This window comes from Haliotis rubra, unplaced genomic scaffold (genome assembly GCF_003918875.1).
Source record: "Haliotis rubra isolate DU_JTF1 unplaced genomic scaffold, ASM391887v1 Scf60, whole genome shotgun sequence".
NCBI lineage: Eukaryota > Metazoa > Mollusca > Gastropoda > Lepetellida > Haliotidae > Haliotis > Haliotis rubra.
Window position 1 is genome coordinate 1,513,948 of NW_025767302.1, and position 23,322 is coordinate 1,537,269.

A 23,322-nucleotide genomic window follows, 5' to 3' on the forward strand; every position below is an offset into this window, starting at 1 on the left:
CGAACAAAATTAATGAAATAATTGGAAAAGACTACAAACAAAAACAAAATTGACCAACGATTCGTTAACCCATAATTGTGATGTTATCGGCGATTTTAGCGGTGAATGTTATTGACAGATCTTAACGTGTTGTGCTGTTTCTCAAAACAATTGTCAGTTCTTCCGCCATGATACTCAACTGGCGTTGTTTTCGTAAGATGTAGTAAATATGCTTGAAAGCCATTATCAGCCAAGTCGACATTTACGGTTTGTGATCTCTATATTTTTTACATTAAGTGCCATATGTCTCCGAGTTTTCGGGTGAACAATTACTGATTTGATAATTGATTCATATACACACTCGGAATAAAATCGGAATAGTGAGTGAGTACAGATTTACGCCGCTTTTAGCAATATTACAGCAATATCACGGCGGGGGACACCAGAAATAGGTTTCACACATTGTACCCATGTGGCAAATCGGACCCGGGTCTTCAGCATGACACTTTAACCATGAACCATCTCATCGCCGATAGTCGGAATACCCTCGGCTTGTAGCAGATTATAACAGAAATGGCTTTGGTTCCCTTCATTCAGAAAATGTTGGAGCTATTACAGTTGATCTGATACTGGACGACATATGTGACAATCTGCATTGAAAACACTAACAGCACTTTTCCTCAAAAAAGTAAGTTGAAAAGTGTTCATGTCATTAAAACCACGGAATCACTCACCCTCACCCACTCACCCTCAAAACTGAAGCTATATGTCGCTTGTGTACGATAAAACCCAAATGAGCGCTCTGCCAAGGGAGACACTCTTTTTGGTGTTATATATCATAAGTTCATATCTTCAAGCAGGTATGATATTTTATGTTATAAAACTTATTACCTAGAGCACGTAATTATTCTGTCTGTGGTATCTGTATTCCAGAACTATTATCATGCTTCATAATAAGATCAAAGTACCGACATTAATTTATAAACTACACTTTTAAGATTAATCGGAATTGGATGACCTGTTCGAATTACAACCACCATGATCTATTGTGTCCTCGCAAGCACCGTTCTGGCATACCTGTCAATCATGAAAGCCCATCCTCCTCAATGTTCGATCCGGGAAATATACTAATTGAAACGAATAAGGGAACATGAAAGTACAAATGTTCCTATATTCTTTTCCAGGTTTCTTCACAAGGTATGTATTGCACTGTGGGTTAAATTCTGGAAATAAATGAAGGAACACTTGTACTTTCATGTGTTCCCTTATTCGTTTCCATGAGCATAGTTTCTTACAATGAATCTCATAAACAACAGATCAACAAAGTTGTCAGTCTTCAAAAGAAAGCACTGTAACGGATGTATCAAATAATCCTGACAGTTATCTCGCTAAAGGTTTTAGTGTTAAACGAAATTAAACACATAATTCTTTATGATAACACACTTTTGAGTACGAACTCGGAGTGCACACTCAGCAGCCCGTGAAATGATCATTTTAAAACATATCATATCAACCATCTCTGACGTCGAGGGGTTCCAGTGAACAAACCCCTGTGTTTGTATCAAAACGAGGATTGGGGAAACACCTTGCTTGGCAGAGGTACTAATATGTACAACCAACTCACAGAACAACAGAAGACTTGAGTGAATATACAAAATAGGTTTATTAGACATCCACAGAATCATGCCACATAATAAGTCTTCTCTACAATATATACAATCAAGTTTTATAGCACATTACAATTATTTATAAAATGGACATATACACCATGAGCAGCAATGACATAAAAGAATTATACAAGATACATGAGTCATGTGAACTTCAAGGAAAACGATCTAATTCAGCAGTTTACACATGATTTCATAGAACACACCCGACACACTCTAACTAAGACATTACCCGAGCGGGTAGTAAGAAGATGTACAGTATACATATTCATAGTACATGTTGAAAGGCAAAGACCGTAATGAAGTTAAACAGAACTAAAGTTATCTATTCTGATCAGTAGAAAATGAGAATCTGAGAAAAACAGTAAGTATAATACCTCCCACATAAACCTGAAGGTAGTACCAAGGTTAATAGCATGTAGTTGGGATGCAGTAGATCAAAGTTAAAACATAATAGTTTGGGGCAAAGATTTAACAAGGAAGATGGTAAAGTTTCTTAGCTCAGTAAATAGACCATATGTTTTTGGTCAGTTACAGAGTGATTTGTGACTGACTGCCATCCTTATCTCATACCTATTTTAGCCACTACAGATAATCGCACTTACTGATGAAACTGACGATAAAAGTTGTCATTATGAATTTCTTTGGCGCTATTTCGACAGAAATATATCATTTAGGTTGACCGGAGAGCATTGATGTTAAATGTGTATAATGGCTGGCCACGAATGCGTACGTGGCACCAACGTAAAATGTACACTTAGCCGTAAATACATATATACGTATTGCACCTTGGATCTGTTAACTGATCGCTATCTGACCAGCACAATAAACGATACTGGTCTTGGATTATATCCGATGTTGGTTATCATTTGTAAACCTTGCTGGTTGAAACATAGCCAGTTAGTTTGTAATATTTCCAGTTTCCAGTCGCATAACAAGTGAAAACTATTTGTAAAACTTAGTTCATGTTTACTTGACAGTCACGTTTTTATGGATAACAACAAATTTTCATACTTTACAAAACGTTTCAGAGCAAAGTTCACACAATGAAGAAGCTCTGAAACGTCGTGTAAAGAATAAAAAGCAGTTGTTATCCATAAAAACGCGTCATGTATTCATGTTCGTCCAACTTCCAATTGCCTTTCAAGAACTTTGTTCATGTTCCTCATAATAATATCTGTGACAGCAGCCGAATGTTGTTTGTGGCCTTTGAAATTATCAACAACAGCCTTGAGCAATCTTTGAAAGGTTACATGGCCACACTTTCTGTTGTTCAAAGCAGGGTTATATATCATCTCTTGAATTGAGGGCGCAGCTATTTGCTGGAACAGCTCATTAGTTACCTCTTATCGAGAAGTGACAGTGTACGGCGCCGTAAATTATAGATATGATATTAATCGCATCTCTGTTAAAACACAAATTATTGTTTTCAGCAGGTTGTAAAAGCAATGCAGTTTCCCCAACCAACATTTCGTGTCAAGCACCACAGCACATTTCCCCCCTAAACTATTAAAACGTTGAAGCACATGGACTAAATAGATGATCCTCGTACTGCACCTAATAGTTCAGGACAAAACTGTACCTTATTGCACAACGCAGAGAGGAAGAGCATCAATACTTGTGAGTGAAACTTCGATTACGGTGATTATACTTTGCATGAGTGTGAAGTGGAACGAGTCGGAAGGAGAAAGCTTAAAATGAATACACCGAAGAGAAATTGTTTTATTCCAGGCCAGGATAAGCTTTTGTCAAGATCTCTTTGTCCATCAGATGTCTCATGTCACAGTCCTACATTCAGAAATCTGTACATAGATGTTTTTGTATGTGTGATTGCATGTACGACATGATCATGAACAGCATAAACATTGTACATTGGGTTATTCGCGTTTAAAATACATGTAAGAAGGTTTAAAATGCAAAAAGGAAAATAATAATAAGTCCATTTGTACAGCCCACTATATCCAATCACCAAGTGGTTGCTCATGGCGCTGACATATTTCCAACTGGAGTTCATTTAGATGTCATAGTGCTTCTTCAACAGAAATGTTTTTAAGTTAGACTGGAAGCTGGCTATTGAGGGAGATTCTTTGAGAGATACATGCAGATTGTTCCAGAGGATAGCTGACAAGAAGGAAAAACGTCGATGTCCGTATGTCTTCAGACGTGCATTTGGCACGATGAGCAGCGACTGATTAGCTGATTTAAGAGTCCTGGTTGGAACGTACCCTTTGACAAGACTAGAGAGATGGAGCTGCATTGTTAAGAGATCTATACGTTAAGAGATCTATTTTGTGAACCCAAAATGTTTTTTCTATGGTGTGAAAAATAAAAATAATCTTTGGGTTGAGAGGAATTTTAGGGTGAAGAAACAAGAAAATGTTTATATGTGGTCTAAATGATACACAGTATATTTTCATTCTTTTGAATGTTTTTGCTATATCATTACCTATTTTATGAAATTTTGCCAATATCATTATCATTATAGGATTCTATATGCATTTCAAGTTAGATGTATGTGCAACATATCAATTGAAAGAACATGAAGAAATTGATGCACTTGATAGGCTTATATGATACGTTTTTCTCAAGAATAAATAGTGTAGGATGAATGTTTAAGATATGATATGATAATTTTTTATATGTCCTATCTTATGCTTTTGTATTTAACTTTTTTTCTCAAAATTTATACAGGTCACAGACTGAACTCATGTGTGTTCCGCACATTTTTACTGAAAATTCATATCAGCGAACCCTAACAGGAATTCGCAGATTAAAGAAAGGAGCAGTGCCAACCATTTTCTCTTGGAAGGAGAAGAAGGAGAGGCAGCCACCTAGAAAGCGATCAAGAAGTTTGGTTGGAATTATAAATTTCAAAATCTTTAACTGTTTAAATTATAGTTCCAAGTTTTGAAATGTGATTTTTGATTGATTACAAATATAAACATTTTGCCTCATTTAATGTACAAACACTTCTTTAATTTCAGAGTGTTTTCAAGTGAAGTTTTTATAATAAATTACTTTTTAATATATGTCACAAATTCATGTACCCCAAATCACTGCACTTATTGAATTAGGTGTTAATAATATTAAGTACAAGTTACAATATTATTTTGAATTCAGCTATTCATATGAGGACAACCTCACAGATATTTTGTTCTGGACCCGATAACAGCAGCGAGAATGTAACTACTACACCAGCTCCTATGCCTGATCATGATTATGCCAACCCACCAACTAGTACTGCTGACCAGCTCGAATCACTGAAACAATACGCAAAGAAATTAGAAGACCAACTTGCAGCTGTGTGCTCCAAAAGGTTTGGTATAAACCGATTCACACAGGACCAAGATTTGATACAGTTTTACACTGGATTTAGAACCTATAATAATTTTATTTCAACTTTCAATGCACTGAAGCCAACAGCTGTAAATATGGTGCGATGGAGTCAAGTTCAGAGACATCGAAGTTCTAATGCAGAAAATCCACAAATAAAGAGTGACATTTTCAGAGATGAATCCATCCCATTAATCGATCAGTTTTTTTCATGTTCTTATGTCGTATCAGTTTTTTAGGTTGATTTAGCTGTGAGGTTTGATGTATCCGTCAGTTCAGTGAGTCGTATTTTGGTCACCTGGGCTAATTATTTGTATGTCATGTTGGGGATGCTACCGACTTGGCAAGAGAGAGCTGCTATCAACAAAGTTATGCCAGAGTGTTTTAAGAGCACATATCCCAATACCAGAGTCATCTTAGACTGTACAGAGATCAGAGTGCAAACTCCAAGTTCAAAGACAAGAAACTCTGAGATGTATTCCCACTACAAGTCCCACTCACTGATTATTCCTCCTTTTCTGAGAGAAAAGGGACAGTTTTCTCGCACAGAAGTGAAAGAAACTCAAGAGATTGCAAGGCTTAGGATTCACATTGAGAGAGCCATTCGGAGGTGCAAGGAATATCATATCGTTGATTCTGTCATACCTGTAACATTAGCAGGATCCATAAATCAAGTTTGGGTTGTCTGCTGTTTGTTGACAAATTTCTATGGAATATTATTTTAGTTCATGGGCCAAAGTATGTGAACCCAAAGTGACAAGTATATCAAACAAGAAATGTTTATGAAATGTATTTATTAACACCACGGACATTGTTATATAATGACAAAGTGTGACCATTGACAAGTGATGGTGGAATTCATATATGAAAAACATTTTTCATTGAAATATTACACATATTTCATAAAATATCTATATAGATATGAAAACAGTATAAGATATGAACTTGTTCATATGCAAATATTCAACTTCATCATCATTGATCTCTCATATGTGTACAATATTTACCGAATGTGTAGAAAGGTCCTATTTCCTTGTTCATGTGCAATATGCTTCAATTTATTTATTTTTTGACATGGCAATAAAGTTCAATGTAATAGAAATTTTGAAGCTGTCACTGGTATTGGCCAGGGTAGGATTTCACATATTTATCTAGACTGCACTTAGTGCTGTCTACACCATTTGTATCTGCAATATTGTATTCGTGAATAATTATTCGTATTGGTTATCCAATATTCATGATACGCATCATATTCGCCACATAGTGTATTCATTGCAGCCCTAAGAACAGCATTGAATAAACTTGAAACATTTGTTTTTAAATACTGCACTTCCTTTAATATTTTCTTTTATTGTTTTCAATAGTCATATATTTTGATGATTTCAAATCCCATGCAGAGGAGATACATGTCATGTAAACAATCAAATTATTGATAAAATGCCAACTCTGGTCTGTATTCATGTCATCTGTAGATACACACACACAAGATTACTTACAATTGCAAAGATGTGGCAGGTAATGATTGAAGCAGAATATGTCTTCACATTCCCTACACACACTTCAGCTTCTGCAACTTGTGATTTTGCATCATTAGCATTGAGCATTCTTACGAGTTGATTATCATCAGCATAACAATGATGTAAGATTTTATGGCGAGTAATAAGGTCCCCAAGACTGCTGGTGTAGAGAGTGAATATCATCGGTCCCAATACGGAACCTTGCGGAACACCACATGAAAGGCTGTGTGTCTGAGATCTTATATTTTGGATGAGCACAAACTGAGATCGTTCTGATAGGTATGAGGAAAACCATCTTAGAACAGAGTCGCCTAATCCAAAACGGTTTTGTAGACAATCAAGAAGCTGTTTGTGATGTATCGTATCGAACGCTGCCGATAAATCAAGAAGGACGAGTACACAAGCCTGGCCAGACTCTACCGCTCCAAGCAGAGTGTCCATTACATGAAGTAAAGTTGTCTCAGTGCTGTGATTGCTCTGATACGCTGACTGGAATTCATCATATAGACTGTGGTTTTTCAAATGAGCAGTAATGCGGGTCTTCACAGCCTTTCCCAGCACCTTGGACACAAAAGATCTGTGAATGGCCAGATCATCAGTGTCAAGGCTTGGTTTCTTCAAAAAAGGCTTCACAGTAGCTTACTTCAGGCATTCTGGAACATGTCCTGAGACCAAGCTGAGATTTGCAATCTGTGTAATGAAGGAGAATATCCACAAATGTAAGCTAGAGCGTGACGTTGACATGACACAGATAGCCCCTTTGGACAGTCATATTGCATGAATGTTGGGCTGTACAAGGCAGACAACAATGTGACTGCTGCAAAGTATCAACGAGACAGATCAGACAGCTGATCGTTTCAGCGACATGACTATATTCATGTAACAGGTATCTGACGTTCAACCCCATTATGTCATCAACTCCATTAAGTCACTCCATCAGTGATGACACTTTTGCATGGTGCCGGTATAAGAGCCAATCGCGAAGTCATTGACCAAGGAATACTGTATGAATCTTTTACAACTGGCGAGGACTGTGCGATGTCGGCAAGGTCGGTGCTGTTCTAGTTTGCTGTTCTGGCTACACTGGCCTATAGACGAACAACTACCACAGCCTCCATTCAAGCAGTAAAGTGGTTTGTGGATTCAACACAGAGGAGACCATTGGACACTATACAGAGAAATATGACGCCCAGAGTTACAGGGATGAAGTCATACAGCGAGTAGGCCTCACTGCCTTACAACATCGACGGAGGGTCTTGTGTAAGACTGCAGACCCCCTCCTGTAAAAAGGAAACTAAAATCAATCTTAATGCGACACGCAGGTATGCTCATATTACCCCCAGACTCTTTGTATTGCAAAGAATGAGCGACCTCTTGACCCGTTTCTCACGTCGACAGATGTTCTAGTTATGATGGATGAAAAATCCAGCAATCGCACCACACCATGTCAACATTTAACAACCTCATTCGCAGAAAACGCCACCTCCATAGAAGCACAAACTTATTGTGCCAGTGCATGTGGTAACATAGTTACTTTAAGAGCTTAACGTAAAAAATAAGTTCAACTTTGGTATTAGCATCAACCATTAGCTTTAATGGCTCCATTGTCAACTCAAGGATGTCAGTTCGTAGACAATCCATGGCAAGCCTGTGATCCTATCTACTTTAAACATAGGGAACAGTAATCATTCTCGTTTATGTAATCTTCTTAACTTCTACTGGGGAATAAACATTTGAACTGGCAAAGACTTGTGACGTAGTTAACGTCTTCCCTCTGCCTGCTGCATCATCAACCCAAGAGGACAATGTACGGATGATACTGAAACGCCAGTTAAAAGGGCAACTGCGCAGTCTTCCGGTTTAAATGTCAGTCGGTAGGAGCCAACTGACTACACTGAAATGTTTCGTGACGGTTTTAGACAGCATTGCACAAAATAACTGAACTGTTTTAATTCCCATGTGGGAGGTTCTTTCCACTGTTGATGAATTGAAGAAGTACGACAGTGTTCTCCCACAGGGTTCTCTCCTTGTCTTCCGATAGTCTGGTCTGGTAGATCCAACACACGAGATCATCAATCATGGTGTCCATCTTGGGGATAAACAAGCATTGGACTGACAATTACCATCAACATCTCCATAGAAGTGTCTAAGCGGTCCACTTAAGCACGCCATGTGAGATCCTTGGAACAATGCCGTTGCAACCCACAGACATGGTAATCGGCAGGTCATTGTGTGACCTGACAACGTACCCGGATGCGTGGTCCCTGCTCATTTTGTTAATAAGTGGTTTACTTGACCTGGGCTCAATTATTTTCAAGCAATTACATGATTATTCACATGTAATTGTCCTGAACATTGATTAGTGTCGCAAAATGAGATTCATCGACGTCTCTATGAAAAAGTATACATTTGAGACGTGGACGTCTACTTGCATTTGAAATTCATTAAGATTCCCCGAATTAATATATATGTGTGTTTGTTTGTTGTTTAACGCTACACAGTATTCCAGCTATATGACGGCGGTCTGTATATATTCCAGATAATACAATGATCACAACATGAGCATCGATCTGCAAAGCTGAAATATTCCTGAGTCTGACCTTTCTGTTCTACAGCGAGCGTATATTTGGTGATGATGCTCTTTGGAAACATATTTCTCATTAATGTCATGCAGTACACGTCTTGTTACCCTAATGAAGAAGAATTACTTCAACCTTTACCTATTTGTGAAATATGAATGATCATTTCAGTTATTGACGCGAAAGGCTGTCTGGCGTACTTAAAATGTCATTGATAACACAGCGCAAGGGATATCAGTCTTCAAGTATGCATCCATAGAAGTACTGGTGATCTCACTGGAAGTAGGTACACGCTAATGACTACGCTCCATCTACGTCAGGATGTTCATGTCCAACAATGAATCATCGTTATGAGAGTTCGTTGTTCTATGTAGCCAGAACATAATAAGAAGAAGAACCAGTGATGATCTGGGTCTGAATTGGTCTTCAGCAACCCATGCTTTAAAGGGATCTGGTGGTTAGTCTCGCCGACTTGATGACTCCCGCTCATGATGTCAAACACTGGATTGTCTGGTCCATACAAGATTACTTACACCGCCCTCATCTAACAGGGATATTGTTAAGCGCGGCGTTAAACAACAAACTGTACGAACGTTTAGAATTGTTTTCAACCACATCCAACAAGAACAAAAGAAGGTGCGGTGAAATTAGGTTTTACGTCGTGCTTGAGAATATTTCGCTCATATGACGACGTGCATGCGTGTGTATGTGCATGTGCGGCTGCTTGTACTAGCCTAGACTTAAGCTGGTTTTATAGTGCTAGCCCACTAAGATACCAAGCCGCAGTGAAGCATGAATACCCCACTCAGACACATTATACTGACTCCGAGCCGACCAGTCCTTGTTGTACCCATTAATGCCGAGCGCCAGGCAGGGACCACCAAGTACCATATTTTAACGTCTTTTGGTATGACGCGGTCGGGTATCGAACCCGCGACCTTCCTCTCTCCGGGCGGACGCTCTAACCACTACACCACGGAGGTAGAACAAAAGAAGCGTCATAATTTCAGATAGAAAAGTCTTTATTTTAATAATATTGAACGATGAAAGTGTATGGCGATATGAAGATATTTACATTTAAAACATAACATAAACTGCCGACCAATTGAAAAAAGTATACACGTGAAAAGTGGATTTGACCATTGAAAACCGTCATCAAAAGGGTGTGAACTGACAACAGTTGCAGAATACTGCAAACCTGAGCCCGAGATACGTACGACTGCAAATATCAAATACTTCACAATCCATTTCCAATTTGTTTAAGCATCGACCACCATCAAACATCGGTGTAAACTTATCTTCCCGGCAGGCAGCAATACTGGATGCGACAAAATGGAAAAGGAATTTTTGAGTGTTATGTGTTCGTTCCACTGAAGGCCCTTATATTGAACAAAACGCATCATGGCCGAAAGTGTTTCGCATGGACGGAATAGGATATTTTACGAGTGCTTCTCTAATTGCTTCTGAAGGGCAGCGTTGTGTTTTTTCACTTTTAACTGCATATGGTTGACACTGTTGATATTGAAGATATATCATAATGAGAGATGACAGGAGCCACCATCACATATACCATCCGTATTTTTCATGTCCCTCATCTCCAGCCACAACCAGCAACAACAAACATGCATAAGAGACCATTCTAATTAATGGCTAAACGGAGGGGGGCATCAATTTAGAACACATGTACTGGGGGTGAGTCAGCAATTTTGTACATGACAAGGGTGGGTGGGGTTGGTACTTACTTTGTAGATATAATTTAGGGGGAGTCATTCACATTGTACATGCTTCTCCATAAAAATCATCACCCCCAACTCTCTAGACATAAATTATGAACGGTCCCTGAAATGGAAAAGAAAAATGTGTAATTGTAAAGCCGCATTCAGCAATATTCCAGCTTTAAGGCGGCGGTCTGTACATAATCGAGTTTGGATCAGCCAATCCATTGATCAACAGCATGGCATATAAATCTGTATGTTACAAAGAAATATCAGATAGAAAGACTTCAACTTGAAAGGGTCTAATGTTTTGAATACATACTTGATCTTTTCCCATCAGAAACAAAGATTTTCAAAATATAACTGCCAAATATATCATTCTTTTTGGCACAACCGTAATTTTTAATTTATCATAACTGGAATCTTTTTCGGCAGTTAACTGTTTACAACTAAATATAAAACAACACTATAATGAGACACATTTTGAAGAAACCGTTAAATATCTGTATAATTCACTGTGATTCATTGGTTACGAAACGTTTGTAAAGTATAACTAACGACACAACTCCCTTGAGAGAACTGTTTCATGAGGTGACGTCATCTTGTTTTGGGTTCTGTTCAGGTGATGAAAGAAACGAATTTTGAAGATGCAACACATATTTTATGTGTGTATGTATGTGCATATGTAGTTTATGTAGTTTTCTGAAGGTATTAAATGCAATTTCCTATTTCTATTCTGGGACGGTAGGATCATTCAAATATCTGAAGAAACACGGAGGTTAATTAACAGAGAGGGGTTTGTTTTTGTTTTAGGGGGGTTGAGGGTTGTGGCGGAGTTGGAGTTAATTAACATAGGCTAAGGAGACAATCACCCAAAGGAAAGAGTGAAATTGCTTCATCGTGTTGTGTTTGAGGTGTATTAATAAATAGTGATTGTGGAGTGGTTGAGTAGAAGCATTAAACGAGAAATACATGTTCACTACATACAAATTGTAAGAAATGTCGGTTGTATTTTCATGGCAAGATACAGGATATGATTGTACACTTGAACAAATGATTCATAACAATAATAATAATATTAATAATAATAAGTAAAATTCATTTGATTAAATGGTTAAACATCACGTTATTAAACATGTAGATACACACAGAATAATCCCATGATCCACACGTGGTGGCGGACTCGCAACTGTTCAACGTCATCAAGAAGAGATTTTATCAAAGATGTCGGTTATATACTTATAATGAATACCGTTCAAATGGTTCACCAAATTTCACATAAGTTGCTATTTTGCTTAGGTCAGACATTAATAATATTCTCGTTTTTCTGTATGGCTGGAGTACAGAAACATCAAATGTCGATTAGTGACAAATTGTGTAATTACAGATGACGTTGACAAAGTTAGGCCCATATCACATGGGTACCCATAAACAATCAGTCCGAGTTGGTTATATGACTTCTTCAAAAGACATCACATTGTAACCTGAGATTTATATAAGGCAGAAGGGTTTTGTACGTAAACTTTCAACCATGGAAATGTGGTCAGTCCACAAACAACCTCTGCAATGCTTTCAATAGAGATTGTCTTCGACATGTAGACCACATTCAATCAGCTTAGATTAATCCCATCCTGGTAGCGGAATATGCCGAGCGGATCCGAGCGATCATGGTTGCCATTAAAACCCATACAGCAACACAAGCGCACAAGCAGTCATGAAACGTGTTTCGATTGTCTTAGTGATTGTTTTGTCTTCGGTATTTTCAGCGAAAAACATTCCGATCAAATATAGATGCGTACTGGTCAGTGTTAAAACTGAACACCACACAAACTGTATGAAGTACTGTGCCATTCTGTCCCATGATCAGTCCAAGCCTTAGAAACCCAGGGGCTAATCTTGAGACGCGTTCAATTCATCAACACATCCAAGATCTCACGTTTCGACGGTTATACAGTGCGCCAAAGGGCTGAAAGATGTCAATATTTACGTTAAAGCACACAATACAAACAAAAACACCTAACCGTTACAGCTTTAACTGCAAAATGTCCAAGAAATATTATCGACCGCTTTGTATGGATGTGACATCCAATTAGGACGTACCTGCACTCCATCTTACTGACAGAAAAGATCCGCAGCAGGTAATCACGTGACTTGTTGGGTTGATGGGTACTTGGAACAAGCAGGTAGTCGCCCGGATCGAGGAAGAATCGCCCGGATGTCTCGCGGTATTCTGCGTAGGTTTCTTCGTTTTCCGGCATGAGGGGGATCAGAGATTGAAAGAAATCTGACTTAGAGCACAGCAGGTCTCTCGTAACTGAAACAATAGCCACACTTACTACATGATCTCTTATTCACGACCAATGTGTTATAACTACCTTTTTCAGGATAAATACCCTCCATTCAAGATTTGTCCAAATACCAAATAACACTGACATGCGAGAAAAATTATATAAGTTGAAACTGATAAATGGAATCGGGACACGGACACACAAATCACGAATCCATATACTGGTTCGTTTGCACGATGTAGAACTTCGATGCCAGAGAAAAACTAGTCTCGATTATCCACTGATTATCCACCGCTAATGGCTGAATAGATGTGAACATTATATGATTTGATTACTAAAAATTATCAGTGATGTCACTTCGTGAAAAGCGTAACCATTTCCTGCCAAACTGGGCCCCGTATCACAAAGACATCGTAGCGCTACGACTGCCGGAAGCCTATGTTAGGTAAAGTATAGGAAGTACGACAGTCGTAGCGCTACGATAGCTTTAATGAAACGGAAACCTGGTAGTAAATCCACAAGTCACAAAACGTACGTAAAATGTAAGCTGCACAGCCAGAACTCCAGGCGTTTCTCCAAACTGGATATCAACACATCGTCGAGGAAGTGTGCATCCTGCTCTGCACCTCTATAGACTCATGATGATACAGATGCTACTTTCTGTCAAATGCTAGGGTGAGTTTTCGAAATATTTTTCCGTTGTAGATTTTTTGTAGATTTGTTAGTTCCTTTAAATAATGTCGCCACTAACATCAACTCTTAGACTCAGAACATCATTAAAGATGGCAATGTTTCTGGCAATAAGTAACCCTTGACAATCCATACAGCACAATAGCATGCGTGTGGGAGTGTGGAAATATCAGCGGAAATATTCCAAGAAAGTGGTTCATGGCAACCTTCATATATTTACCTGGAATGTTTCAAAGCCCAACTGCGTGTATCTCGCCTCCCTCCAACGTTTCCTGGCGGCGGTAGACCTGGAGAAGTGCCACCGCCAAGGGGAGACTGACGAAGTACCGCCTCTGTACGCTCGCTGTGAGACAAGAATTTGTTGTAAGTACACTGAACAACACGATTCTCATATCGACGATAAGTCCGACGATAATTGTACATGTAGTAATGTATAGTCACACATAACACTATCTATTATTGACATCCTATAACTAGCCCCATTCAACATATATATATTAGCCAACCTTGCAATGTAAGATTGTCAAGTGACATTTCGAATCCATAGTTTATGTTAGTCAAATGTGTTTGTCATTTTACTGCCGCTTCTTATGACTATTGTGTTTGGGAGGTTGCCGGAGGTGTTGTCATCATAGACAACATTGTTGAAAGTAACATAAAAGCTGAATGACGCGACGCATATTATAGGTATAATAATACGCGCGTGATATGATTACATGTACACAACAAATGTCCCTTTCTACAGGAAAGCGGGAAAGCCTCTCTCTCTCGTATACGTAAGTTTTGCTTTCCTTCACGCACTCACACGCCTAAACATTTCTACAGTTCTACTTACCGTCCGGGTACATAGTGAGAAGATACTGGGGGTTGGTATTAAACGACTCGCACTCCAGCCACCCTCCTGCGTTAACACCGCTGCGCCAGCGTCCTTTCAGGTATCTCTGATACTCTGTTACAACATACATAACCATAGTGGTATCATGTGAAGTAGAACAATACATTATGCTGCGTTTGCACTAGGCCACAATTAGGCTACGGTTTGCTTACGATTTCGGATTTGTTTTGAAAATCGTAACTCATCTTGTAAAGCGTGAGATCGTAGATCCAAATCGTAGTGAACGCAGAAGATGTCCATGATCGTGAGGCATCTTGATAATCGTGCAAAATATTAGTAGTACTGCGTAGTAGAAAGAGTAGACATCAAAACAAATCGTATAAGAGCGTGAGAAAGCGTGAAAAACGCAATGGAGCGTGTCGGGATGATCGTAATAGCGAGTATGAGATGATAGTTCCAATCGTCCCACGATTCTACCAAGATCTACTGCGATTCTATAATGATCTATTACGATTCTATTAAGATCTCCTGGGCTGTGTCACGTTGTACACAATCTATCTCGATATAATACGATTCAATGAAATTCTATGAACTTATTAACACGGCGCACCACGAATAACTTCCACGATCTATCTCGACCCGTCACGATCTATTACGCTCCCTTTATGCTGCTACACGTTCTTCTGCGTTTGGTGTAAGTACATAAACTGTGTCACACTGCCAGACGAAATTCATTGTGATCCAACTGCAAAGCCATATCACACTATTTTATCAGTCATTTTCATGGTAGAATATAGGAGATATTATCGAAATAGGGGAAAAGGGCAAAGGAAAGGGCTCTAGAAGTAACTCATGATGTCCGAGAATCGTGTCACAATCATGTTTAATAACCCTCTTTACCTACCAGAAGGTAACAAAAGTAGCAGATCGTTATGAACATCTCAAAACGTAAGATATCGCAACAGATCGTATACTCAAATCGTGATGATCGTAAAACTCGCTACAGATCGTCAAATGTATTTACAACAGTTCTTCATTGAAGTGTACCTGATCCGGATACCCAATTGTAAGAATGCATAACAGATCCAACGAGAGCGTATGAAACCGTGCAAGAGCGTCAAGAAAGGAAAAATAAACAAAATGTTCCACGATCATGAAGATGTACTACGATATTTGGTTCGCGTCTGGTCGGCCTAATCGTGGCCTAGATGTAAACGCAGCTTTTAACAATTTCTGAGAACCATCTTTGAAGTGGCATGTTTAAATTTCGGGAGTTGATGAGATCAGATGAATTATGAATGAACAACTTTCTGTATTCGAGATGATGCGACGTGTCGATACAAATTGTGTACAAGAATCTGTATCAAAACGTCGCATCATCCTGAACAAAGTTGTTCATCCATAAAGCGTTGTCCTTATTCAAGTTCTGAGAACGTTTAGAAGATGCACATCCTTTTTTAGATCTCAAACAACCTGAAGCAAGCATCAAGCTGTGATACACACGAACTGATATATTCGAACCTTTGCTTTATCACTGATGCCGTCGTGGTCGAAGTCGGGGATAAAATTACAGATCAGATCATATTACCAATACTCGCCGGAAGTCCTGAAAAAGACATCCAGAATTCCCCGTCAGTCCTGTGACGTCAGTTCAAGTTCCAGCTTGACGTCATCGGGTACGCGATTCCTCATCACCCTCTGAAACGAAAATGGTGGACAGCTTGGTAATGTACCGCATCCAGAGCATATCCCAAACACAAAGGCTATGATCATACGCTATGATCATAGGTCAGAACCGATGGAAAGGGTGCGGTTATATAGCTTGTAATGATGACGACGAAAGCAAATTTCCCCACAACGCCTGTGATAAAAAACATATATTGATTGTCACCAATGTCCCGTGGAGAAGGACCAAATCCGTTATATATGTTTTTGAAGTACACTCCTACGCGATGTGACAAAAATATGTCTTGCCAGTTAGAATAGAGTGCTGTCCAAATTCATAAATTGTCTTATATATATATATATATATACATATATATACACCACACACATATGTATCCATTCCTAAATATACACTGTGTTTTCCTAGTATACATTATTGTAGGTTATGTTGAGCACCCAGTCACACTAACATATTCATACATACGTATGCATATAGACATACATACATACATACATACTCAACTTGATAAAGTCAATGAATCTCTGTTTTAAAACGTGGATTTTAGGGAAGTCAATTTTTGCATAAAGCGGTGAGACACGGGCGTTTTATATAAAATAAACACCAAACATATTGTACATATCTTGCGACACATTTGTGTGACAATAGGCTACACATCGCTCTCTAAGCCTGTATCACACGATGATAATGCTCTATTTATTTTGCTTATCTGACAAAGCCACCCAGTAATACCATCAAATCTAGGGCTTTTCCATAAACAATGGTATAATCATGCGATGTTATACTTGTGTATTGATAAAGCTTCAGTGGTGGATTATTAGCCTCCCGTCGAAATATATACAACAAACCATGAGACCAATCCGCGGAAATAGCCTACATAAGCTGCTACTACCTTCTGACCTTCCAGCCACACCATGGTGGTCACCTCTGAACGACATTATTGTGTTACTGGTGCGTTGGTGTTCTAATCTCGTCATTGTCGTCATGTCAAATAGGCATGTCTCCTGTTATCGATCTGTGTTCTCATTACGTTCAATACTACTTTGATGTCGTTGATTGGTATAATTTCATTACCCTTGCACAAGGGAGAATGTAAAGGTGAGATGTTCAACGTCATCATGCTGATGAAGTGGAACTGGGGGAGCGTCAGGTACATCTACATCTCTCAAAGCTGATTACTATTCGCCACATGGAGAGAGACGACATACCTGGACGTTGATATATCAGATGCTAGAACTCTTATCATTGTCAACAAGGACATTTGAATTAATCAATTCATAATAATTGTTTTCACACTGCTTTATATAATGTATTTCGATCTGTAAGGTTGTCGAGCAAATATCATCTTTGAGCGAGCGAAGTACTGATTCTGTCTTATCTGGATTATATGATGTTAACCACTTATTTCCCCAAACATTTACCCATTTTCGTTTAATGAGGGTTTCAATTCTGTTAAGGTTATGTGTCATCCGCAAATAGTCGAGTTATGTACGTTGTAGTTCCCCATAATAACCATGCATTCACTGTCCAGTAGGTATAGATACACACTGTACTTTCCTCGGAATACAATTGTCTACCTTAAGCTGTAGCTTTGTCACAGTTTCCTCAGATATTGACTATCATGGCAACATACACGCTCCTCGTGTGCTTTTGTTAAGAAACTTTGCTTTGTGTGTCCCTTACGTTTATTGTGTAAGATACACTGGCAGGTGGCGTTGATTGGTGGTAGCTCTGCGTTGTTATCTCCCAAGACTACCTTTGTTTTTATTGTTTATTGTCATTATCAACAAACAAACCCAAGCTATCTAAGCAAGAGTGACGACAAATCACAGTTTAAACACAAACTAACCCGTCACACCAGGCTCCTTCCCATTCAGTGTCCCCCCAGGGATTTCGCACCCGGATCAGTTTCGCTGTTGCATCTTGGTGCGGAATTTCTTCGACACCGGTTATGACATAGGAGTGGTTGGATATCATGCCCTTCCGATCCTGCTCAGCTCGTTCCTCCTTGTCCTGTAGCAGTTACACAAGCAATAAATCAATTATAAACTAAATTAATTAAAATATCAAATTAAATTCTTAACGTTTTTTTTATAATACTAGAACTACAATCGTATGCTTAAGTGTGATCTGTGTAGTACATTGAATCGCCGTAATTTTATTTGCATCACGATACGCTAGCAAACACACGTATACACACGCACGCACGCACGCACGCGCGCACACCCACACACATGGACGCACACACACGCACATACAAACACATAGGTTTCAAACCATTGTTCTGTTAAATGCTTCGTATGTACTACATGTTTTATATATTAATCTCGATTCAAGATATAAACACTTTCTTAACAGTTCAACAGTCGAGTAACCCGTGAAGATCTGGGTTAGAACTGATCTTCAGTAACGCATGCTTGTCGTAAGAGGCGACTAACGGGATCGGGTGGTCAGACACCCTGACTTGGTTGACACATGTCATCCTATCCCAATTGTGTAGATCGATGCTCATACTGATCACTTATTGTCTGGTCCAGATTCCATTATTTACAGACCGCCGCCATATAGCTGGAATATTGCTGCTTGTGGCGTAAAACTAAACTCAGTGACACTCAACAGTCGAGTATATATTGTGTATCAACATATATCGTGTATATAGCAACATTACAGTCGAATATGTATCTATCATGCAAACAATCTTATTTTCAGCTCATTTTGGAATGGTCACTTACTACACGAGACAGCCAATCACAGCGCCACACTGGAAAGCTGCCCGGATGAGGTAAAACTCGTGTTCCCGTAAATCAGAAGGATTGTACCCTCGGCCAGGGCCCCAGTCAGGTCGGTGAACGCGTCGGCTTCAAACCCGTACTCCAGAGCCTCATAGGACTGGTTCATCCTGTTATTAACATTGTTTAATTTGGTGTTGGCTTTTTTATTCAGAGCCAAATATATGCTTGCCCTTAACGTCATATTTACTAACGGAAAAAAGTAATGGTGCTTCCCAAAAAGTGATGTTATGGAATTGGCAACATAATATTTAGACTTTCCTCTGAAAAGTTTTGATCGTAACAAATCATTGAGAAAACTTATACACAGTAGCATGAGACTGCGCGACACGCCCTAAATGTGTGATGGCGAAACAGGTTCATTAACAATGTCAATATCGGGTGTCATTGACGTAGAGTCATCAATCGGAGGCAACACGTATCTGGTTTGCCAGAACACGTTACCCCGGTGCATTAAAGATACCAGGTAATTGAAAACGTCCTAAGGGATGGTCTTCCAAAGTACCCAGCAAGCGTAGACAGCTGCTTCTGGGGATTCGTGGTTGACGAGCAACGTGATTACACGTCACTGCATTGGCACAAGAAAAGATAGAACATGATCTTCCAACGATGTCGTCCTGGTAGCATACGTCGTTCATGGAACCATTTTTTAGAACATGTTATCCACTTGTCTACTCAAACCTTATTACAGCTTTATTGAAGCCTTACATGTTGTAACTTTGATCAAACATGCTCGTCTGCTCAACCGTTGTGAAATGTAGACACCAGGCTAGTTAATCTCGAAACGTTCGTATCCCTACGAACTTCTTAAACCCATTCTTAACACACTGGCTACGATCAAAGAATTCTTAGGGCTACGAACCCTACGAGAATAAGGGCCCAGAGGCTTGAGCTGTATGACTTTTACTATAGAAAAGCTAAAGTCAATCATTTTGACATATAGCCTTGTGTCAAAAATGCAGAAATGCACTCAAAATGCATAGACCTAAATAGGGAGAAGGCGGTTTCACTGATCTCCTTTATTTCCAACTCCTCGGGGCAAATCAGTGGAATGGGATATTATTTGAAGCACATTTATGTTTTGTCCGATGAAATATACATGAGAGCCATACAAAACTCAACATTCTATACACACATAACCACACTGCGGTATGTGTTGAGGAATGTTAATCTCTTCGGGGTGCAACAACGATTATTCACATATACTCGTACACATGCCCCATGACAAATAGACAGTCAACCATGTTTCTCAAGATTTCAGACTTTCAAAATTGATCTTGACGCCCAACCATTTGTGTTCACGTTCGAAAAAATATATTTTGTTACTTGGACATTCCTACCCCCATGCTATAAACCTTTTTGTAAATCTGCTTACTTTGCATAAGCTTTCTCCACGAGGGATACCCAGAATTCGTCAGGGTCTGAAGAGTGGGCGAAGAAGATCTTGCCTTCCACGGTGGGGAGCAGATCGTCAATGTACACGTCCACCCACTGACCGAACTGCCAGAACTTGCAATGGAACCGTCCATCATAGCGAGATGTGCCAAATGTGTTATCCTCAGGGATGATCTGAAACAAGTACATCAACGTTTAAAGTCGCCAGTGTAAATTACGTTTCCAGGTTGCAATAAATTAAATTCAACAGAAGATACAACAATACCTGTTTTTGTAAGACAGATCTTTTTAAACAATGTATTATTCTTCGGTTCCCTGCATGATTCATGACATGATATCCAACTTGTGGAGGTGTCATACGCTATAGCAAACATGCAACAAAGCCATTTTCAGTAGTACCGAATTGACATGTTCGGTTTGTGACCCGTATATTTTATAAATGCTTTACCTGAGTAAACCAAATCAAAATATAGTTTTTTATTGCACGTTTCAATATGTGGCGCATCCTTAAAAAAATATGTCCGATGCAAATTCCCGTTGTCTCCTGGACCATATGTCACGGGTTTTTAAGATGAAAAATTTACTTGATTATGCATATATTTTGGACGGAGGTGCATCATGGACTCATCGTGCATCACGTTCACAGAATAAGAAGTCGCAAATTTAAAGCACTCGAGTCATTCTTTCATTCTATGGATACATGTATCTGTATTGTGAACGTCCGTCACGTTTAACGGTGTTTTGTGAATGAATGGGTTTAACGCTTATTTCGTACAGCTAAGGTGGGCAATATGCCAGATTACTTGAACAAGGTATTTTTTTGACAAACGAAGCATCACAGTCAGAAACTGTCATAAGAGAGTTAGTTTGGTATGCCTCTGGTGTTAACTGTTTGTCCCCTTCTCATTCTTTAGCTATCTTCCAGCAATACTCTACCAATTTGGATACCAAAAACGGCTCTTCTGGCAAATGGCACATGCCAGGTGTTTCCGTTGTTTTTGCTGTAAGAAAATGTACACAACGTTTTCCCTTGCATATGGATCATGTTCCTAATTCTTAGACACGCAAGATTTGCTTTAATAACTCTTTTTCATTTTGGGATTCAAAACTATTCTGAGACACAATCTCATTATGTATATTGAAAGATTACCTTAACTAAATACACTTTTAAACAGATTGTGAAAACTGATAGCTTTTGTATTGTTTCTATTGATCACTAAAACGATTACTTCCTGGTCCAATATCATATTAGTTTTGTGTAATATCCGTAATTGGCGTTTTCCGCGTTGGGTGCAGCTGTCACCAGGCTATCTCTGTTTGTTTAGATTTATCTGGCGTTGACGTGAGTCGATGACGGAGCAGTCGATTCTCTGAACGTGTTTAATTGTCGGTGTTATAACAAGCTCATGTCAAGCCATCAAAAACGAATTGTATTTCATGACAAAACAATGACAATGTACACATGGCAGCAATTGAAAAAGCAATACCACTTCAAAAGCATGTGTCGATACGTTGTACAGAACAACAACACCCATCTGTCACTGTGTGGACTCAAACCATCACTTTAATAACCAGATATATCGATGAAAAATGCCATGTTATTTTTATCTACGACTGCAAGTAATGGATTCTCATGAAAGACAGGATATAAGAAGGCATTAACGTAAGCAGGTTGACAGACAGACAGCAACAAAGAAAACAACGCCATCACGAGCCAACATCCGGGCAATCTTACTTCATCAGTAGGTTATCAGCGTAGGAGTGAGATTAGGTTCTAGTGGGGGCCTGTTTTTCTTCTCATCATTACAGTCAATCTCCGGGTCAGTACATAACAATATGTTATCTCTAATCACTAACTGTTCTCGTTCTTCCTGTACTTGAATGTACGCTTCACAATCGCCAAGTTCATTTACACCGATGTCGAATATCGTGAGAAAAGATTAAGATTTCTTCGATTTCGTCCATTGGAAGTTGTCTTTACGCCATGCGTTATCCATTCACATAGAACCTATCATTTAGAAATACCACAGTCGTGTAGTCATTGTGTTATTATTGATATTTTACAAACGTTTTGTTCAATTTTAATCACGGAAGGTGACTTTTAGAATATCCTTTACAATATATCAAAAGTTTTGTTTTCGTTCAGATTCTCCTTTAAGAGGACCGAACAACTGTTTGTGTCTAGATACAGGGTTGATGAACATTCCAGTTTCATGTCCCTGCGTATATGGTTACGTTTTTTTACTGAAATGTATTCCCAATTCCGGGAAGCATTAATGGCAATGTGTTTCAAAGGCTTTCATTCCATTCAATGATCCGACTTGCGGAACCTGCCATTTGCAGGTGTTTGAGTAGCTTCGCGTTAAAGCATTGTGTAACTTCCTGGAGCGTATGGATTCAGTTAAAAGCCGAGGAGAGTCCTACACACTCACCTGTCTTGTTGTAAAATACGAATAATGTTTATTAAGGGGAAATAAACAGAGACTGTTAAATGCAATACAGTAATTGAAGAAACCATGAGAGGTAATCAATTAATTTCTACATAATTGTTTCCTAACATATAAAACTAAAGGGGAGACAGAACTCTTTGATCTATATAAACTAGTGAATGGTATAATTTTGCATTCTTTGTTACCATTTGTGTCCATGATATTATAATTTCATCCTTCGCATAAAAGTTAACCTATTAGAGCAGTTATACCAGGTTGTTAATAGCCTTAAATGCAGTCGACAATAGGGAATGTTCAAAAGTAAAAATGTTTACACATAAAATAATTGAATTAAAAATGTGTAAACTTGTGGAAATGATAGAATTAGAGTGACAAAACCATTTCCATGTCCATAAGATATC

The 23,322-nt window shown here is 38.9% G+C and overlaps 1 pseudogene; it reads right to left on the minus strand.

The window, feature by feature from the left end:
• Positions 1–12,705: 12,705 nt before the first annotated feature.
• The window catches only part of LOC124255449, a 34,549-nt pseudogene continuing 23,932 nt past the window's right edge, over positions 12,706–23,322 (minus strand).